Genomic DNA, 14,584 nt, shown 5'->3' on the forward strand with positions numbered 1-14,584 from the left:
AGCAGGAGCGATCACAGAAGCAGATTTGAAAATAAAACTAGGATTTTTAATAAGTGCTTGAGTAGACATATAATGTGGCAGTATATAAAAGTCCAGGAAAATATAAATGTGCACAAGAGTTCTGTGGTGAGAGCAAAAGGGTTAATGTCCAGGTAGAAACAATTAGAGCTGTCCAGGTGTGCAGGTAGTGAAACTGAAAATAATCAAGCCAGGTTTGCAGGTAGTGAACTGAAAATAATCAAGCCAGGTTTGCAGGTAGTGAACTGAAGTGCAGGATGTCAGCAGGCTCAGGCACTAAGGTATGGGCAAGGGTGATGGAGGAAGTGGAGTAGTCCAGTGGGAACTAGGAGCTGACAGGCAGACTGGCAGACAGCGAATTCACAGGAACAGGAAAGCACAGAGAACTCCCTCTCAGCTAGGCTGAGATACACGTTGCACTGGCAAAGAAGGAAGGCACTGACCCTTCCTAAATACCCCATGCTGTGCTGTTACTGGCCGGAGGGAACATGTGACTCACCAGGATTGGCCAGCCGCATCACATGGCCAGAAGGCAAGATGGCGGCGCCCATGCCAAACGGAACGGAGACGCCGCCAGGCCTCACCAGCGCAGAGTGACAACAGGGCCGCACAACAACGCGCGCAGCCAAAGCCCCCCACCAGACACCAGCTCCGCCACCAGACAGCCCGCGCCACAACGACCTCACAGGTAACACCCGCCTAGCGCCATGCTGAAATACCCTGGCCGTGACAAATTGAGTTTTTTCCTGGCTGCTGCAGAAACTGAAGGAGGAGATTATGGCATTTCACATGTGGCTGCAGCTGACAATTTTTTTACCAAGAGCTCCTTGCACAGTTTTAGATTTGGGTCTGTTGGAAAAAAACTCACAAGGTAGGACTTAAACCTAGGATCCAGAATGGTCGCCAAAATATATTTTTCAGATTTCAATAGATTGACGACTCTTGGATCCTGGTGAAGTGAATCAATGGCTTGATCCACCAGTCCGACATATTTTGCACTATCGCTCTGTTTCACCTCCTCCTTCAGTTTCTCCAGCTGTTTTTGCAAAAGTCTGATGAGTGGAATGACCTGACTCAAGCTGGCAACGTCTGAACTAACTTCACGTATAGCAAGTTCAAAGGCTTGGAGAATCTTGCACAACATGGAAATTATTCTCCAATGCGCTTGAGTAAGGTGCAATCCCCCTCCACGGCCTATGTCATAGACCGTTGTATAGCCCTGGATGGCCTTTTGCTGTTCCTCCATCTGCTGAAGCATATATAGAGTAGATTTCCACCGAGTTACTACCTCTTGCTTCAGCTGATGGCAGGGCAAATTTAGGTTATGCAATCTTTGACAAGCGGTTGCCGAATGTCTAAAATGTCTGGATATTTTGCGGGCCACCGAGAGCATCTCCTGCATGACCGTGTCAGTTTTTAAAAAACTTTGCACCACCAAATTAATTGTGTGAGCAAAACATGGGATGTGTTGGAATTCGTCCACATGTAATGCTCTCACAGTATTGGTGGCATTGTCCGAAATCAGAAATCCCGAGGAGAGTCCAAGTGGGTTAAGCCATTTAGCAATGATTTCCCTGAGTTTTCTAAGAGGTTCTCAGCGGTATGCCTCTTAGTGAAACCAGTTATACAAAGAGTAGCCTGCCTCTGTATCAGCTATCTTTTGGTAGATGTTGCTGCTGCTGTTGCTGTTGTAGGCAATACACTTACCCAATGGGCTGTCACAGTCATGTAATCCTTAGTTTTCCCTGTCCCATTTGTCCACATATAAGTGGTTAAGTGGACAGTGGGTACAACGGCATTTCTGAGGACATTAATAAGGTTTTATTTTAATGTCCTTATACAGACTTGGAATTGCTGTTCTAGCGAAGTGGAATCTAGAAGGGATCTGGTGGCGGGGACACAGGACCTTAAATCAACTGTTGAAAACCAACTGCAGTAATGGAGGATACTGGACCCACATCTAATACCAGCATAGCTGTTATGGCGTCAGTAATCTGCTGTGCAAATGGGTGATTGCTGTCATACTTGTTTGCCCTTGCAAACGATTGTTTAACAGTTAATTGTTTTTTGGAGGATACGCTACAAGTAATCTTCCTCCTGGTCCCCTTCTTGGATGAAGATCCACTCACAGCAACAGCAGCAGCAACAGGCGTAGTCATCAAGGATCCTTTTGAGGAATCATGGATAGAAGAGGAGTGAATCATGCTTCGAATACCAACATTGGATGCAGCAGGACTACTTCCGATGATGAATGAGGATGTTGATGATGCAGGTATTGGTGTTGGAGATCAAAGGCGCTTGAATCTCACAGAGAGGGAGCAGGTAGGTGACACCGGACTTGTTACGTTTTGAGTTTTGGAACTTGGCGACATATACTTTGATATTTAATGAATGCACTCTAAGTGATGTAACAAGGGAGGAGGTTCCTAGGTGGTTTAGGTCCCTCCCTCTACTCACTCTTGCTTGGCAATGGTCACATATGGCTTGACAACTGTCGTGCGGATTGGGGTGGAAATAATTCCACATGTGAGAAGTGGATTTTTTTGTCTTTTGTCCCGGCATGCCATCAATGGGCTTTGGGTTTTTCAATCCATGGGCAACAGCTGTTGCCTTACTTAGACAAAGGACATCCTCGGCATCAACATCCTCATCACCAACATCCTCATCATCCTTAGCACCTTCAGCTACCAAAATATCCTCCTCCTCCTCCATGTGCAATTCCACAGAAGCATCCTCGATGACTACGTCTGCAAGATGTTGACTGCCCTTCCCCACATTTACAGAGGTCACACAACTGTTGGAACTTGGAGGATCCTCCAGTACACTAGTATTTAGGTCTGGCTCACACATGGCAACCGTGGACACACTTGCACTCTCCTCAGGGATTTGTGATTTCTATTTCTCAGGGCACACAGTTGTTTTTTCCAAAGGGCTATCAGAATCAGAACCAGCAGTTTCATAAAGTAAGGCCAAGGCGTTATCCTTTCCTTGCCACTTCGTGTAGTGAATGGCATATTGCCAATTTTTTGTTTCTCTAAAGGCAAATTTCCTTTCAATTTTTTTTCTTAACTTCAGTAAAAGTAGCTTTACCATATCGATGGCGTGAGTTAAGCCCTGGGGCATGGGCCTTCATAGAGGATGAGGAAGTTGATGACCATGCACTGCTGACGGCAGCTACAACATGTGGTTTTTGGCCTTGCTCTCCTGTCATGTGACAGCCCTCCATATTTTCTGCGGTCTTGAAGCAGTGTCACAAGCACCAATAGTGTATCCAAGGTGCAGTTACAAAATTCACCCATGTGCAGTCGTGCGCACACAGAAAAAAAATTGACAAAAAAAACACAATTTTTTTTTTTCAGGTCCAGAACTTGGGCCCAGAGCACAGATTGATGATGACTGGAGTCAGGCAGCACTAGGTTGCATTGCTGACTTGCTAGATCTTGTGTGGCTAAGCCTAACACGCACAGACACAGACAATTATTAGACAAAAAAAGACAAATTTAAAAAAAAAAAATTCAGCTGCAGAATTTGGGCCCAGAGCACAGATTGATGACGACTGGAGTCGGGCAGCACTAGGTTGCGTTGCCGACTTGCTAGACCTTATGCGGCTAAGCCTAACACACACAGAGAATTATTAGACAAAAAAAAAAAAATTCAGGTCCAGAACTTGGGGCCTGATTCAGAGACGGACGCTCTGAATCAGAGCATTTTTTTTTTTTTGGACGGCCTCCTGGCCGCTCGCATAGCTGTAGGTGACCACCCACAGCTATAGCAAGCGGTCAGGTTGAAGGTCACGGTGGTCAAGACCATCGCGACCATCGGGCTTGTGACGAGACCCTTGTGGTAGGGTCTCGTGGCCGCATGCCCCAGAGAGCTTCTGGCTCTAATAGAGGTCATTGGGGCCGCCCACAAATGGCAGGCGTTCACTTGAGAACGTCTCAGTTTGTGATGCCACCCGCCGGCCACGCCTACCAAATGGGCCGAGCTGTCAATTACCATCTACAGCTCACCCCCTTTGGTGTGAGACCCAGAGCGATGGAGCACCCGTCGCTAGCCGGGTCTCGCGCATGCGCACATTGTGCGCATGCCCAGTGGGCAAATATCAACCCGGTTACGAGTGCTAAGCACTTGCGACTGGGTCTGAATCAGGCCCACGGGCCCAGAGCACAGACTGATGACGGCTGGAGTCGAGCAGCACTAGGTTGCATTGCTAACTTGCTGTATCTTGTGCGGTTAAGCCTAACACGCACGCACACACACAGCGACAAATATATATTAGACAAAAAAAGACACTTTATTTTAAAAAAAAATTTCAGGGCCAAAACTTGGGCCCAGAGCACCGATTGATGATGACTGGAGTCGGGCAGCACTAGGTTGCAACTTGCTGTATATTGTGCGGCTAAGCCTAACACGCACACACAGAAAATAAATTGACAATATATATTTTTTGGGGGGGGGTCCAGAACTTGCACCCAGATGGACGCAGCAGACAGCACAGCACCAGCCCAGATGGATCAGCACCAGCCCAAAGCACAGCAGACAGCACAGCACCTCTCCCCAGCCCTACACTACCCACCCTCCCTGTTCAGACTCCAAAGCCAGAGTGAAATTGCGCCCGCCGCGTCCCTTATATACTGTATAGAGATGAAAGCTTGCGAGCCGCGAGATTTCGTCTCTATGGTTTTGCCTCGATTTGAGAGATCAGAGTCAGGTGGGAAAATCCGAGCCGGCTTGGATCCGACTCGGATCTACAAAATTCGGGTGGGTTCAGATCTCTGAGATCTGAACCCGCTCATCTCTAGTCTTAACTCCAGTACAAGCTGTATAGCCTCATACATCTCATGCACAAAATAACCACAATGTGATTAAATAGTGTTTCCTTCCAATGTAACCACAAATATATAAAAGTGGTCACTTACACTAGTGTATGTCCATGTTAAACATATGGATGAAAAAAAGAAAAACAGCACAACATAATACTGCATAATGAATAACCATGAAAACTCGAGAATATCACCCTCTTAAATGTGAAAAAGAGCCTTAACTGTAATCTTTCCATGGCTAAATGGGTGTAATTGGGCGTAAAGAAGACACTTGCACTTGAGTAAGGTTTGCTATAGGCATTTCTTGGGCATGTAGACTGCATTATGGCCTATTCAGTGCAGTGGCGTAAGTTCATCCCAGACGCAAGTTATAATTTGGTGCCCCCCGTCACAGCCGCTGACACTTTAATGTAGCAATTTGCATGCAGACAGGCTATAGATAGATGAAGGCAGCAGCTGATGGTCTGACATGGAGCTTTCCACTAGTGTATGGTGGCTTCTCAGGTGCCGGGAAGGGGTGCCATGTATTGGGCGGTCGTGACTGTACATTCCGGGTACATAGTTACAGCCCTAAGTGGGGTGAATATGTTGTGGACAATGGAGGAGGTGCCCTGTCAGTGCTGGAGCCCAGCGGCAAGCGCCTCCATTGTCTCCCATAGTTCTGCCCCTGATTCAGTGGTCAGCATTTTGTCACCCTGGGCAGTGCAGTAATTTGCACACACCCCCTCCCAGTGTCTCTGCAGCAGTCTGTATCCCCCCCTTTCCGTGTCACTGCAGCAGCAGTCTTCTCTGACTGTGCGAGGGGGGGGGGGGGAGCGTTTGCACTGAACGCATCACCCCCCCTTCCTTACTTTTGCCCGTTTAGCTGCAAATACTCCTTTTTAATTCTAAGGGGACTGTGGCCATGCATCTCACAATAAAGCCGCACCCCCAGAAAAGTAACGGGGCCTGGCCCAGCTCTCTTCAGCCCTCAGGGTGTTCACGTAATTGAGAAGAGAAGCAGGCCCACACAGAGACACACATATCAGTAGCTGTATCAGTAGCTGCAGGGCTTAAAGTGGTCCTGGAGAGGTGGTAGAAACCCTCTACCCCTCCACCTACTCCCTCCCTCCCACTCCCAGGCTAGGCGGAACTACTCTGAGAGGCCAGAACAACTGTTCTTTACACAACAAACACACATCCTGTTGTGTATAGGAAATATTAAAGTGAATGGCCAGGGGGCTGGGGGCCGCCTAGGCCCCCAGAAGGTTAGGGGGCTATGACAATGTGAAATACATTTTTGATGCTTTTTTAGCACTCCTGACATAAACTGAGGCTACAATGTTAGTACATCTTGCCCTAAGTACCCTAAGCATTGGAAAGGATAAACTGGTGAATGATAAACTACCAGCCACTCAGTTCCTAACTGTCATCTTACAGGCTGTGTTTGAAAAATGACAGTTAGGAGCTGAATGGTTGGCAGTTTATCACTTTCTAATTTATCACTTTCCAGAGCTTAGTATAACTGCCCCTTAAATAAAAAAAAAGTTCTATATCATCAGTGTAACTCTTACACTGGAGAGACAACATCCTACTACATCTCTACATTACCCCCCCCTTGCTACTCATCAGCATCGTCCCCCTGCATTTCACCAGCTTTATCCCCCCTTGCGCCTAACCAGCTTCACCCCCCCTGTGTCTTTTCAATGCCATCTTCCCAGCATCTAATCAGCAACATCTTCCTGTGTTTCATAAGCAACAGCCCCCCTCTGCATTTCATCAGCGCCATTCCTGTTTTTTCACTCCAACACCAACCCCCTGTGTCCCTCACCAACAGCTCCCTGTCCTTGTGTCTCCTCTCCCACCAGAAACTTATATCCCCCCCTGGGTCCACCTAGCAGCAGCTCCCTGTCCCTGTGTCTCCTCTCATCCCCCCCAGGGTCCCTCTAGTAGCAGTTCCTTGTGTCTCCTCTCTCACGCTGTGCCACAAAAGGAGCCACCGGGACGCTTGCCCACAAAGTAAGTGACAGGAAGGGTGGGCCGATGATGGAGGAGGAGGAGTATGGAGCTGGAAACCAAGGAGGGGGAGGTGCCTGCCACCAGACAGAGTGGCACTCTGTCTGTGGGACTTTTATGCAAGGACTGGCGGAGGCGGAACTAGTTCCGCTACCATTAGATGCGACGGAACTCAGTTCCACCCCGTTCCTGCCCACTTTAACTCTTGAGTAGCTGTATCAATTGTGAGGGCTTGGTGGCGGGTGCAAATACATGCTACTGCTGCTGCTTATGATGATGATGATCATGATGAAGGTTGTCAAACTCTGAAGCTAATAGATGTGTTTCTCATTGGCTGTGCATATATTATATTTAGCAAGTATATTTAGAAATGTATATTTATTTTTTCTTGCTTCTTTCATTTGTAGGTGAGAAGGAATATCATATCTGCTGTGTAGAAGATTTATTATTTACATAAAACTTAATTTCAAATGCATTTTTCACCATTAAAACCAATGTTTCTAAACATTATCAGCTGGTTGGATCCAGCCTGGGGCATAGCGAGGGCAGAGCCGCTGGAGTTAAGACTAGGGTACCGGAGATAAGCTCCCAGGACAATTCCTGCTGTGCCTGTCCTGTGCTCCCCTCAGTGACACCACACTATACCCACTGTATGTCTGCCAATAATTCCGGTGATGTCTTCAGAATGCCATCATTTGGAAGAGATGACCAGAAATATGGTGCATGTACACAAGTTATCTAAGACTCTGGCACCTAAGAGTCTTCATTCCCTTCTGTGCATGCACCATATCTCTCTTCTGCACATGTGCCATATTTTCAGGGGCCCAAAACATTCCGACTGGGTCGCATTCATGTCCTATAATGCTCGTGGGGTTGTTGCATAAAGCTGAGGTAAAACAGGAAAAACAATGTTCCACAATGGCGCTTCCACAAGCAATTAAATTTCAATTGTGTCCATCAAATTCAAAAAAGACTCTTAAGGTGCCCATACACGGTAAGATTTTTTTACCCGATATGGACAGTTTCAACAGGTTGTTCAGATCAATTTTATGAAAATAGGTATTTTTTGTGTATTCTGCAACCCCGAAGCGCGTCCCCGCTGTCCTCTAGTCGAATCGCAGATCAGATGGTTTTGCAGAGAGATCTACGATCTTTTGAGTACAATGTGATACACTTCTATGCATCTTATCCTATGATCGTAGCGATCAATCGTACACCATTTGACCACATCTTATGAAAAATTTCAAGGGCAATCGTACAACACATCTTACCAACTGTGAATTGCACCATGTATGGGGGCCTTTACTCTTTGGATATGAGTCTGCTGAATGGGATTTGTTAGCCTTTTATCCGCCTTGTATATAATTTAATTAACTTTGGATGAGCCATTGTGGAACATTGTTTTTCCTTTTTTATCTATTTTGGAGGAGTGAATGGTGAAGGCTCCTTATTGTAGTCACAGGCTGTGATCATAGTATTGCGCAGATTTTAAATTGTTATATGTATTGCATATAACTTAGGCAACAGTGTGTTAAGTACAAAATTGTGCCAGGGCTCTATTAATTCCAACATTTGCCAAGAAAGAACACTGGTAAAGAAGTTTTTCTAAATGTTGTTTTCATGTGAAATGTCTTCTGTAAACATTCCATATACACTCATTAGCTGAAGTACTCAACTATAATGTAAACTTTATTTCCATATGTGCAGTTAATGATATTCAAAGTGTGATTCATTAGTTATAAACAATGGATATTACATCACACTGTATAAAAAGGAAAATAAATTATTGAATAGCTGTGTGAAGTAAACAGACATGGTTGTGTTTAGCTGTATCTAGAATTGCTTTGGAGTTTTTGTTATTTTTAGAAGGAAGGAAGTTTGCAATTATGTAGTTTTCCTTTAGTTTGTTGGACTATTACAGACCTTATCTGCAAAGTGATTTTTGTGTGTTACTCATCAGAGATAACACTAATTCTTGAACATACCACTTAAAGAGCGCATGTATTCTATTTCTATCATTTTATGGTAATAATTACAGAATTGGTTTCTTAAACCTCTCAGCCAATCACAGATAATATGACTCAGTCAATCACAGATATTGAGATGTACTTGATTGGCCGCCTGGCTATAAACTAGCATGCTCCTCGAGAGTGGCTAATATAGTATGTTTCATGTGTTTGCCATTGTATTTACATCATTCTTGGAAGGAAATAAGATTTTAGATAAGTATTTATTAAAGTTGCTGCATATTTTTATGGGGACAAAAACAAATTATTATGGGGACCATTAATTATATTTATATGTAACAGACACTAACCAACCAGACCCAGCCTGACCATTTTGGTACCCTGGGCAAACAGAAATTAGTATTTGAGAACATTAGTTATATATGATGGCCAATGGCTAACCGGAGCTGACCCTAACCATGTGAGATCCGCTGTCAGATGGTGGTGGGTTTTTGTCACAGACGAGGTGAGGGTAGTAGTGGGAGAACCTCTAGCAGATGGAAGTAAACATGGAGGTAGTATATAAATTCTCCTCATGTACTAACTGTGTGTATGGAGTATGCATATAAACCGTACATCACAGGTAGCAGGTGATTATAGAACCAGGATACTAAATACTGTTGAGATCAAGTGAGTATAAGAGCTGTAGAGTATCCTAGATGGAGAAGTTCATAAGATTCACTGCGTTTTGATAAAAGTGTTTTACTATAGAGGATGCTGGACTGTGGAGCTGTACCAGCTATACAGGATGTGTTGAGCTGCGGAGCAGAACCAGCTATATACAGGATAAGCTTGTATGTGGAGCAGAATCAGCTATACAGGATAAGTTGGAATGCAGAGCAGAACCAGCTACACAAAATATGCTGGGATGCGGAGCAGAACCAGCTTTACAGGAGGTGCTGGGATGCAGAGCATAACCAGCTATATAGCTTATGCTGGGATGTGGAGTAGAACCAGCTATTCAGGATGTGCTGGAATGCGGAGCAGAACCAGCTATTCGGGATGTGCTGGAATGCGGAGCAGAACCAGCTATATAGGGATGTGCTGAAATGCAGAGCAGAACCAGCTACACAGATGTCACCAGACCAAACGTGGTCAACAGAGGTAAACAATAGGATCAACAGTATTGGCACAGGAGGACCGAGATTCAACCATGTACTAGCAGAGCACAACACCAATAAGGGTTTCCACAGGGCACTAGGACCAAACCAACAACCGCAGCAGGGAGCACAGTAACAAGCAGCTTACAGTAGTAGTGACTTGTTGCACTGGCAATTCCCCTCTGTGCCAGACTGGCTTTATAGGTATAGCAGTGCAGTGATTGGCCCAGGAACTCCCTCTTGCTGACCATTGGATTACTGGTAGTCAGCTGATTATCTCCAACATGGTGGACCCCTCCATGCAGACAGACAGGAACACCAGCCACATTGAATACCCACTAAACTACCCCAGATCCCTGTACACCCTGCACCCATTTCTTCAATACTTACCTCTCCGAAGTCCCATGTTGTTGGCAGCATCACCGGGAAAATGGCGCAGTGGCCATTTTCCTGGCATTCTGTGCATTTGAAGTAGAAAAATCTCTGGGAAAATGGCTGCCGCACCATTTCCCTGGAGACCTGCACATGGGCAGTAGACTCTGACAAAGCGCTAGTTCATATAATTCCAGAAACCTGTGATACCAGTGGTATCAAATTGGGTATGTGTGGGGGGTGCAGGCCGCACCTGGGTGTCACCCGCCGAGGGTGACAAGAGCCGGGTCACTCCCAGTAAAAAGTACGGTAGTTGGGACTACGGGGTTTGGGCCACGAGGCCACGCCCACTTCCCATGCTCCCTTTTCATCTGCGCACGGCTATGCTGCGTGCACAGCATCCCTCCCATACATGAACATAAGATTGTAAGCCTGTATATTTGTCCCAATTGTGCCTTGTATGGAGCCTCATTTATAATCCTCTCAGGTTTCTATCCTGATGTCTTTTTCTGAATCCCCAGCAATGTTCAAGGCTGTGCCATCCAGTGCATCCCTCTTACAATCTAAAACACTTTTTGCACAGGCCAAAACCCATGGGCTTTTTAATGCCTGAAGGGGTCTGTATGCTGCGTGCCCCCTCATCTGAGCAGTGCCCCCCTCCCCAATAAGACATCTCCTTGCTCTGGCAAATGGGTCCCTTGTCCACAGCACCATCTTCCCAGTAGCAACTTCGGGTAGTTGGAGCATATGCATTAGAGAGCATAGGCATTAGAGAGCATAGGCTCTGGCACAGTGCCCAGGGGCCCATGTGCACCACACACCCTGCATCCGTTATGAATGCGCCTATGGCCATAACCCATTTTGTCATGACCTCAGCACTGTCCTTTGCTTCTCTCTGCCTTTTCTTTGCCCTCCTGTCATGAAAACTTTGAATTTGCTGCACAGATGCTGTACTTTGTGCTGCTGTGCAGTTTTAGCTTGCGTCATTACAGTATCTTGTCATGAGCTGTAATCTATTGCTGTCATGGAAGGTGGAAATCCTGTGTCCTCACATAAAGCTGATGGCTTAAAAAGGAATCAAAAAACACATATTTAATAAAGATCATTTTGTATGTATGTATGTACGGCACTGCCTTGAAAAAGCAGCCCCTTGGCGAAACACGCTTCGGCGTTCCACATGCTGCACGGCGCTATTTACACTGCCGCTGGCTACTATAGATTCCATGCACAACTATTTAAAACAGTATCATCAGATGCTAAAACACGCTACTATGTACTATCATTAAACCACAATATGTACTGGGTTATCTATTATATATAGAACTAGATTGTATTGAGACACCCATTGCATACGGGATTAGAGAGATCACGGTGCTACCCACGCTGCCGCTTATCACTGTACCACCAGACACTGGCATACACCATCTTATATGGAATGAGAGTGATCATATATGAGAGGAGGATAATCCATAATAACAGTGATAACAAAGGGAATTGAGAAGATAGACACTTGATACTGTAGCATTTGTCAGGCATATTCGCGAGTCACCGGAGTTACAATATCGGAGATACTCTGTAATAGGGAAATAGCAACATTGTAATAACTCTAGGATTATAGCCATCTAATTAACAGATATTTACTTAGGGGAGTAGGTAATGCTGAATAATGAATAGCAACATTTCTGATACAAAATGATTATCCCACATTTAAAAAAAAACGAATATGAATATTATTTAATACATCTGATTATATATAATACACAACGCTATTTGATAATAACTAAGAAAGGACAATATACAGCTGTACAATAATATTATTGGATGACAAAGTCAAAAGAGTGCATAGAATTAAATAAAACATAACTCCAGCCTGAATCAAAGTGCTATAATACACATTATGAGCAAACACAATATGGTAGTACACACATAAATATGTGAATTGACCGACGACAGGAGGATTTTATACTGCAGTATTTGAAGCACATTTTATTTTCATATTTATTCACATTCTTTGTAACTCAAATCTTTTCTATATATAAATTATTTTGCCTACTTCATTGGACTATGCTTTCTTTTTAAACATTAAGAATAAAAGCTATATTTTATACTATTCTAGATAAAAAAAATTCAAATTAATAGTATATAGACCCTATAAGTGCACCAAACATATATTTTGTCTTTCTTCTCTGTTGAAAGAATGTATGTATGTATGTATGTATGTATGTATGTATGTATGTCAATTAAAATGTTTACATTGATACATCCACACTACTATTTTTTTAACAGCTACCTAGTACAGTTGAAGAATGGAAAGTTGTAGCCAAGGAGTTTAAGGAGAGCAAAAACTTTCAGAATTGTGGAGGAGCCATTGAGGGAAAACATCTGCGCCTTATACCACCTCCCAGTAGTGGCTCCTACTACTAAAATTATAATAGATTTTTCAGCATCCTATTAATGTTTATTGTGAATGCCAATTACCAATTCATATACGTAGATGTTAGTAAAAGTGGCAGGGTATCAGTCGGAGGTGCTCTGGAGCAGACTGTGTTCCTCAACAAACTTAAAACACCCTAAACCTGCCAAGTCCCACCTAAACTAAAGGTGATCTTTAGTTTGTTTTTGAGGAGGATGAGGCATTTGCTTTACATGCAAATATTCTGAAGCCATTCCTGCAAAGACTGTTCAACAGAGAGCATAAAACAATATGGAGACTTGTGCCCATGTGCATGCTGTTTATATGTACTTGTGTCCATGTGCATGCTGGCGCTTGTAGTTCTAGACATGTCAGCATTCAAGAACACTCATGGGCTATTGTTGGCATGCTGTCATTTGAAGTGCCATAAAAGCTTGCACTATATTTTGACAGTTTTGCCCTGGTACCCAACGTCCTGGGGTAATAGGAAGGCACATTATACACTATACTACAGCACAAATGATTATTCAGTATCTGATGCTAGGTAACCGAATGGATCAATCAGACCTGGATTGTCTGGTATAGCCAGTTGTCCCATATTCCAGATTGCTCTCGTTTGTGTGTTTCGGGGTCTTTATTTCATAAATTGATGGACAAAGATGCACATCTAAATAAAAGTGAAGCATGAAAGGACACAACACCCTAGTAGCCCCATAACATCCATTTTACCTTATACCATTATGTACTGATTTACAACAACAATGATGGTCTGTTTATAATATACTGTTCCATGCAGAAGAAGAGAAAAAATATGTAAAACAGAAAAATTATTATTAATTATTAAATAAGCACAGGTGATATCCTATTTAACATAGAACAGTACCTCAACTGATTCGACCCAAGATGACAATTTTAGGTTTGGGAGCAATGTTCCTTAAATATACATAAGAAACACATAAATGTGCGTCAGTTGTTTTCTATTCAATTCACACAATCTGTATGCAGAAAATAGTATAATATGCAGCATTTTTATGTGAAAGGATCAAAATAGTACTCTAATAAAGCATGGTACTGTAGCTAAAAATATACTCTGTTGTATTTAAATCCCTCTATACTTTTTTCTTCCCCATTATCCTTCTATGGATATTGATAAAGAGGAGGCTTTCATTTGATTATATATGAAAGCATATAGGGGCTGATTCAGCAGTGCACTCAAGTACAATGCTGAACGCAGATTCCCTATTATCGGGAATCTGCACATGCGCAGGACCCATTCTGTGAGTGTGCAGAATGGGTCCGCAGCCCCTTCTGTGCCTTTGGCTGATTGACAGGCAAAGGATTTTAAGGGTCAGTGCGGGGGGGGGGGGGCGGCCTCCGTTTATGGAAACAGGGTCATGTTCACGCAGTTTCCTGGCCTCGCAAGCCGCCCAGCCTGAGTAAGATGATGGTCGCTATGCTGATCCCAGCCTGCGACCTCAGTTGCAGTGCTGGGACCGCAAATGTAGCAGGGGGGAGTCATACACCTCCTGCTGCATTTGCATATTTACAGTGACGGAATTGCAAAGCTGCCTGCGTGCAGCTTTGCAATTCCGTACCAACCTGAATCAGCCCAATAATCACCAATACTAAAGGTCCCAAGCCATATTCACCACTTTCCTGTGTGGCCTAGTCACTATTTACCACACATTCACACCTAATACTAATCCCAGATGACAAACTAAAGTCTGCTTCCTTTACACAATGCAGTACAAGCAACAGGATGGTCAGGACTGTGCACTATCCACTGACACTAGGTGAGTTTACTCTGTAACCATGGCACAGGAGGGATTTTACGGATGAGTTTTAAAGTTCCTCTTA

This window comes from Taudactylus pleione, unplaced genomic scaffold (assembly GCF_031769625.1).
Source record: "Taudactylus pleione unplaced genomic scaffold, aTauple2 ptg000093l, whole genome shotgun sequence".
NCBI classification, from domain to species: domain Eukaryota; kingdom Metazoa; phylum Chordata; class Amphibia; order Anura; family Myobatrachidae; genus Taudactylus; species Taudactylus pleione.